General features: G+C 38.5%; 1 pseudogene; it reads right to left on the bottom strand.

Moving 5' to 3' along the window:
* Positions 1–806: 806 nt before the first annotated feature.
* The window catches only part of LOC125613380, a 7,624-nt pseudogene continuing 278 nt past the window's right edge, over positions 807–8,152 (bottom strand).

Raw genomic sequence — 8,152 nt, 5'->3', positions numbered from 1 at the left:
TTTGCAACATAAATGACAAGAATACAATATGAAGAGCACTTAAAAATGCACGAGAGAAAAAGAAACCTTGTTGAAAAAGTAAAATAAGAAAGAAAAACCACACACATGATATATACAAATAAACTCAAAATAAATGAATAAATAAAAAACTAAATGTAAGACCGTAAGCTATAAAACTCTTAGAAGAAAACACAAGTGTAAATCCTTGTGACCTGGGATTAGGTAATGGTTGGTTAGATAAAACTCCAAATCTACAAACAGCAAAAGTGAAAATATATACGCCGATTTAATAATAAATTCAACACATGGTGTTAAAAACACTATTGAGAAAGTAAAAAAGACCATCCACAGAACACGAAAAAAAAAATTGCAAATCATATGTCTGATAGGAATTTGTATTCAAAATGTATAAACACTCTTATACTTCAGTAATAAAAATGAGTATTTATCCAAAGAAAATATGCAAAAGGACAATAAGCACATGGGAAGATGCTCAATATCATGAATTGTCAGGGAAATGAAAATCAAAACCACAATATATTTCACACCCATTAAGATGGTTATAATTTTTAAAATCCAGATAATTAATGTGTTGGTAAGGGTATGGAGAAATTGAAATCCTCATACACTACCAGTGGGATTTCTTTTTTGAAATTTTCATGATATTAGATTCAATGATGAAAGCTATGAGAATAGTCTCCTGAAAGTGTTTTGTTTCTTAGAAAAAATAAAGGACAATCACATCCTCCTTGAAATAACCTCAGATGCTGTGCCAGTCAAGCCTCTTTGCAGAAGGGGACAGCCCATCAGTCTATTGAGTCACTCTCTGGGGCAGCAGGAGTGTAGTCCAGATTGTCCTCATTATCCTTCAGCTTCAAATCATCCCTTTTGTGAAACAAAGACTCATCTACCTCCCCATTGTTTCCAGCATCCTCCAAGAACTGGATATCAGATGTGTTGACAGTATAATGTTTCAAGTAGCTGTTTCCCACTAAATTTATTTTTTCTCTGCTTATTCTTCGTTCTTCCATTTCTTTTTAATTTTCAAGAGTTCTGCCTCAGACTTGTCCTTCCAACTTAAGAAACTTTCCACTGTAGCAGGAGAGCTGTGAAACAATTGCTTTTCCGCTTCTTTTCATTCTATTCTTTTTATCTAATCTATTATTTCATTTAGTTTTTCTTGCACAGCTCTCACTAAAGATTATTACCATACCAAGATTTTCTTCAACTATAATCTTACTAATTTTAAAATGTCTTAGACTACATTGTCTTCTAGATTTTCTAAGAATATTTCACAAGAGGGAGACTCATCTGGTTATTTTTCATTGTATTAAAAACTTAAAAGTAGTCTGAACAATTTGATTATTTTCTCCAGCCTCATATGTCATTGACAGTGAGGTTAGGTGGATTATGGGATAATACTTAGCAAGACCTTGTCAAGTGAAGTTTGACTGAGGGGGAATGTGGTATAAGGGGAATAACTTTATATTTTGGAAGAATATTTGTTAAGAGACTGAATTAATGTGCAATCAAGCTATGAAAGTGCTGGAGTAGATGGACTCCAAAAAGCTCATTCGTACTGTTCCTCACCATAATCTGTCATCGAGGTCCTCACTGCTACTGACAGACTGCTCAGATATCCAGGCAGCTTTCAGCCTACATTACACCAAGTCGCTAGACCAGTGGAGGAAATTTCTAGCACTGAGATTTATAAATGGTGCAGTTGATTTAGCAAACAACCCTCAAGTAATTAAACATGGAGTCCACCATATGATTCAGCAATTATTTTGAGATGTTGGGGATCAGTCCCAGGGCATTACTTATGGCATTACCTATGCTAGGTAAGCACTCTACCACTGAGCTACAGCTCAGCCTTGATCCTTGTTTCACAATCAAAAGAAATAAAAAAATGATGACAAAAAGTGTATATAAGCATTCATAGTAGCACTATTTGTAATAACCAACAAGTGGAAATAACCTAAATACCCATCAGTGAATGAATGGATGACCAAAGTGAAGTATTACTCATTAACAAAAGTAATGGAGTATTTACTCATTAACAAAAAGGAATGGGATATGGATATGCACTACAAGGATGAGCCTTGAAAATGTGATAAGTGTGGGCTGGGGATGTGGCTCAAGCAGTAATGCGCTCGCCTGGCATGTGCAGGGCACTGGGTTGGATCCTCAGCACCATATAAAAATAAAGATGTTGTGTCCACCGAAAAATTAAAGAATAAATATTAAAAAGTTTTTTCTCTCTCTCTGTCTCCCTCTCTCTCTCTCTTAAAAAAAAAAAAGAAAAGAAAATGTGATAAGTGAAAGAAGTTAGTCACAAAAGGCCACCTGTTGTGCTGCAGTCTGGCTGGGCACAATTCACAAGCCACTTATCAAGCACAAACCAACTTTATTTTTAGAACACACACCGCACCACAGGAGCTCTTCAGGAATTCCCTCAGAGCCCAACTGGCACCACCGGCTTCCCACAAGCCTCTCAACCGCCCCCCCCCCTTGAGGAGGATTGGCTGGGTCGCATGGGTGGAGCCAAAAGAGTCCCCCAATGAGCAGCTCCTGGTCTGAAAGGGCGGGGAAACAGCCCAGTGAGCATCACCGCAGAGGAGCCAATCAGTTGGCAGCTGGAAGTTTGCAGGGGCCATGGTGAGCCAATCAGCTGGAAGTTTGCTGGGGCCCCTTCAGCTGTGGCTCTCAACAGTGTTGTATGATTCCATTTACATGAAATGCTCAGGATAAGTAATTTTATGGAGATACACAGTAGATAAGTGATTGTCTTAGCACTGGACTTGGGGATGGGGATGGGATGAGGAATGACTGCTAATAGATATGAAGTTTCTTTCTGGAGTGATGGAATGTTACAAATTGCTTTTGGTAATGGTTGCACAACTGTGAATATACTAAGAGCCCTTGAATTCTACACTTGTATAGTGAGTTAAATCTCAATAAAATTGTTATTAAAAAGGATAAAAATCACCAAGAAGCTCCTAAAAACTCTTAATTCATTAATCATCAAATAAATAAAAAGCCAGGTGCATTGCATGCCTGTAATCTCAGTGACTTGGGAGGCTGAGGCAGGAGGATCTCAAGTTCAAGGCCAGTCTCAGAAATTTAGCAAAGCCCTAAGCATCTTAATGAGAAAATGAAAAATGGGAGGGGATGTAGCTCCATGGTAAAACACCCCTGGGTTCAATCCCCAGTACCTAAATAAATAAATACACAAATAAAATAAATTGAAATTACTATGAGGTAACATCTCTTACCAAACTGTGAATTAAAAGTTGTGTGTGTGTGTGTGTGTGTGAGTGTGTGTTTGTCTGTATGAAATGTGTATTATGTATGGGGATACACTTTGAAACTGCAAAGAACTATTCAAAGGCAATTTACCTCTCTTGTGTATATTCTGATTACTACTCAAGCTCAGAATTCCTTTAAAATGTTTATATTGTGTCCAAAACATGGGTAATTCATGTTGCAGATTTCTCACTTTATATTTTTGCCCAAAGAAATAAAAACTCCTCGCAGTTTTATTCAAATGTACAAATTAAGAAAAAAGTTAGATTCAAAAAATGATAAACTTTCCTATTCCCACACCTATGGGAGAACAATAGAAGCAACTCTATTTTGTCCCTTCGGTTGGTAGATTAAGTAACAGCAACCACACTAATTTATGAAGGAGCCTAGTGTGTTCCCAAAGTGCTGTGTGGCATTTGTGAGTGCAGCAGTGGTCTCCTAGAGAAACCATTGCTGTCCTGGGCACCATCCTGTAGCCTCTACATATTAAGTTCACTCTAAATATTCTTTCACTACAGCAGAAAATGGAGAACTCTTTTCCCTATCAAATTCAAGAGATTTGCACATTGTAGAAAAGTGAAAACCATGTTTCAACATGATATAGGTGTGACATAGACACATAAAACCTCCAAACATCACTTTCCACAGGATTTTGGAGGAATTCGAGGCACCAGAATTGGGTCTCATCTTGAAACACTCAATCAGGTCAATGAGAGTGTTCCTACCATTACATTCTCTTCTAAAATGGTTTAGGGTCTTGGCTAATAAGTGCTGATAAGCTTAGGTATATGACACATTGGGCAAATATGTGGTATGCATGACCTGTCCTCTTCACTTACCTGAAAGATGCTATTGTTTGTCCTTCAAGACACTCTTTCCTATGGAATTTGAATATGGCCATGGCATATTCTCAATACAACCCTCCAAGCAGTCATTACTTATCAATGAGACTTATTTGCCATTTCTAAAATAGACTATTTTAAGTTAAAATGTGTGTGTGTGTGTGTGTGTGTGTGTGTTTGACCCAAATCCTTTTTTTGGGGGGGGGCATACTGGCACTTGAAATCAGGGCACTCACCACTGAGCCACACCCCTGGACCTATTTTGTATTTTATTTAGAGACAGGGTCTCACTGAGTTGCTTAGGGCCTTGCTTTTGCTGAGTCTGGCTTTGAACTCTTGATCCTCCTTCCTCAGCTTCCCGAGCCACTGAAATTATAGGCATAGAACCAAAGAATCTTTGAAATCCATTTATCTTTATACAAAGCTTACCTTTCAGAATACAGAAATTACAAGTAGAAATACTATATATATATATATATATATATATCATGATTTACAGTAATAACTGGACATTCCTCATCTAGTTTGTTTTAAATACCTGAAGTAGTTACCATCTTTAGTTTGTACAAATATAAATGCAAGACAGAGCTTTAGCATTGTAAGTCATTTCCTGGAAATAATTTGTATATTCTATTATATTAATAATATATATTGGCCATTTAATGTTCCCCAAACCCTATGCAGAGGTACTATTAAAATTTCCAGTTTAGCTGAACATCAGGAAACATGCTGTAACCTTAGCTACTCAGGAGACTGAGGCAGGAGAATTGCAAGTTCAAGGCCAGCCTGGGCAACCTGGCAATACCTTGTGTGAAAATAAAATATTAAAAGGGCTGGGATATAGGTCAGTGATAGAACATCCCTGGGTTCAATACCCAGTGCCCCCCTTCAAAAAAATCCAGGTTAGGGCTGGGATTGTAGCTCATTGGTAGAGCACCTGCCTCACACATGTGAGGCACTGGGTTTGATCCTCAGCACCACATAAAAATAAAAATAAAAAAAGATATTATGTCCAACTACAACTAAAAAATATTTTTAAAAATCCAGGTTATAGTTGATGAACCTGATATGCAGCGATATTAAATTAATTTAATATTGAATTACTTAGAAAGAATTTTGGCTTGGTTAAAATTTGTTACTTGTGTCACTTTTCCTGCATGCCTCCACACCTCTTTCCCCACAATACAAGGTTTGGTTAAAATTAAGAAGCTAGTGCTAAATAAGTGTTCCTCATTAGATTCCTTCTTTTGACATGATGGGGAAAAAATGCTCAAGACAAAACCCTGTTCTTTGGTTTCAACTCCTCTTGCTAAGAATTCTTTAAAAGTGCCAACCTTATTTTCTTTGTCTTACAAGCATATTAGAGCAATTCATAATTGAGAGCAACTATATAAACCCTGGAACTCCATCACCAACTCTGTGCTATGTCCTTAACTTTTCAATGTTGTCAAATTTTGTCAGTTTAGAGGGGTGCAAATATAAAATAATACTAATAAAATTGATCACTTCAAATCATAGCAAAAACCTGAAACTTTCTTTACTGAACAGATAACTTGTATACATCCAAAGGTGGAACTTAATAAGAAAAGATAGTTGTGAAAATTGATCATACTGAAACACTGTGAACATTTTTTCTTCCTCCTCCTCCTCCTCCTCCTCCTTCTCCCACTCCCCCACCCCTGCCCTCTTCTTCCTCCTCCTTGTCTGTGCTAGGGATCAAACCCAGGGATTCATAATATGCTAAGCAAGGGCTATACTACTGAGCTATACCCCTAGCCCACCATAACTCTTTTCAGCAGAGCAAAATAGAATAATTTATCAAAATGCAATTATCAGTTTCCTCTGATAAATAAAATCTAAATATACTAACTAGTAATTTCTTCCACATGTACTCAAATTAGAGTATTGATCAGTATCTCATGAAATATAGAAAATAATTAGAGTCATATCCACAAAGTCCATATGCTTTCACTCTTAAGGGAGCTAAGAGGCTTGCAAAAGTATTCCAGTTTTTAACGATAACTTCCCTTAGTGCTTCTTAGAGAAACAAAATAATACACTCCATATTATTCTGTATATGACTCCCTCACCATAACAATTCTTAAATATTCAGCACCCACTAATAACCACTTGATATTATATTAGAGTTTTCTGTATTCTTATCAACATGATGTTAATAATGAAACTGTGAGAAATTTCCATTTGGTTTTTCTGATGCTTTAAGGCATTCTAAACAATAGATTTGAAGAAATCTCACAAGTGTTCCCTGATTACATAACTGAATTAAGCTTCATGGAAAGACAGCAGTGGAGTAAGCTTTTCATCTAGACAATTTCTTAAGTAGTACTCATGTGCTGCTGGTTCTGTAGAAAAGGTGGGTATGGGTGGTACAGCATATTAGGAGGCACATGAACAATTTCTTATTGTTTTCTTATAGAAAGATTTCAAGAAATATTATGATTCATGGTAACCAAGAATTTTGTTGTTGGAGGGGATACTTTTTATAGTTTTATGGAGGTATAATAGAAATGAAATAAATTGCATATATTTACAGTGACAATTGGGTAAGTTTTGACATTTGTATATACCCGTGAAGCTGCCATCACAAAGAAAATAATGAACATATTCTTAGTAGGAGGTACTTTTTGAATTACCAATAATGTAAAATTTGGTGACCATCAAATCCCCACAGGCATTTGGCATTAGGAGGCCATATTTATCATGCATTTAGTAAATACTTTTTCTCTAATTTATTATCATCTTTTGAATAGTAGTATCATAGTAAAACAAAAGATTAGTCTGAATCTGGGATTTTTAGTTTTAGTATATTTGAAGAGCACCTGAATGGTATTCAAGTCAGCCTTTAAATCTACAAATAGGCAAACATGAAATCATCAATATGTGTGTAGTGGCTCAGAGTTCCACAAAGCCTTCTAGTATGCTGTACCACCCATACCCACCTTTTCTACAGAAACAGCAGCACATGAGTCTAATCCTCTACCTTGTGTGGGACTTAGCAACCTTAGTTTTTTGATCACATCGTTTTATAAACAATTTAGGCACCAATTAAAGAAAAAATGAAAGAAGCAGCAGCAAGCTTCTTGGAATGTCCAATTTCTCACATAAAATTACTGTACAGACAGCTTGCAATTTGTAAGGCTTTTTGGCCGAGTGTTTCTGAAAGGAGATAAAGCTGTTTTTGTCCTGCCTATTGATACCATATTTTGCCCTCAGGGCTGGTGGTGATGAGATCTGGAAAGCTGCCTTATTTTTTAAGTTTCTCCTATAGCTCATTCCAATATTCCTGTACTCTGCTATTTTCCACCCGGTTCGGGAAACAGTTTAAAGCTGCAAGATTGAACCTCAGGCTTGCAGGTTCTCTTGTCACCATTTGCCACCAACACCCACCTCCACCACCTTCTTGCTCAGACCTATGTCCCCATTCACAACGGATGCTGGTAACCCTCAGAACTGTGGCCCTGAGGTCTCCAGTTTCCCTTCTTTGCCTTAGGTCCCAGAACATCAGTGGGAGCTTAACTTCTTGAGTTGGGAGGGCAGCTTGCCTAATTAGTCAGTAGCAGCTGGGGGCTGTTTCTACCTGCTGATCCTCCCTTTGTATTCCTCCCCGGATGAAGGGGAGATTCAAGTGGATTTGGCACATCCTTTAATCAGGGCCTGCCATTAGCAGGCCGGGGCTGACGTGCTCTGAAGCAGGCCATTTTCACCTGCGTAATAGCAGGCTTGGGAGTAGCAGAGCAGCAGCAGCAGCAGCATCAGTGACTGGAGTAGGGGAGGAGCGCAGGCAGCGGCCGCGGCGGGGCCGGGAGGAAGAGGAGGGGGGAGGAGGAGGAGCTGAAGCGCGAAGAGCAGCAGGCAGCGCCTGGGCCCGAGTTGCAGCAGCGGCGGCGGCGGCGCGGAGACTCCGCAGCCTCCCGGAGCCCAGAGTCCCGGCGGGGATAGCAGCAAAGAGCGATCGCCCGCCCAGCTACCACACCTCGGCCCCG

Source organism: Marmota marmota, unplaced genomic scaffold (assembly GCF_001458135.2).
Source record: "Marmota marmota marmota unplaced genomic scaffold, marMar, whole genome shotgun sequence".
NCBI classification, from domain to species: Eukaryota; Metazoa; Chordata; class Mammalia; order Rodentia; family Sciuridae; genus Marmota; species Marmota marmota.
This window is presented reverse-complemented; position numbering and strand designations above follow the sequence as displayed.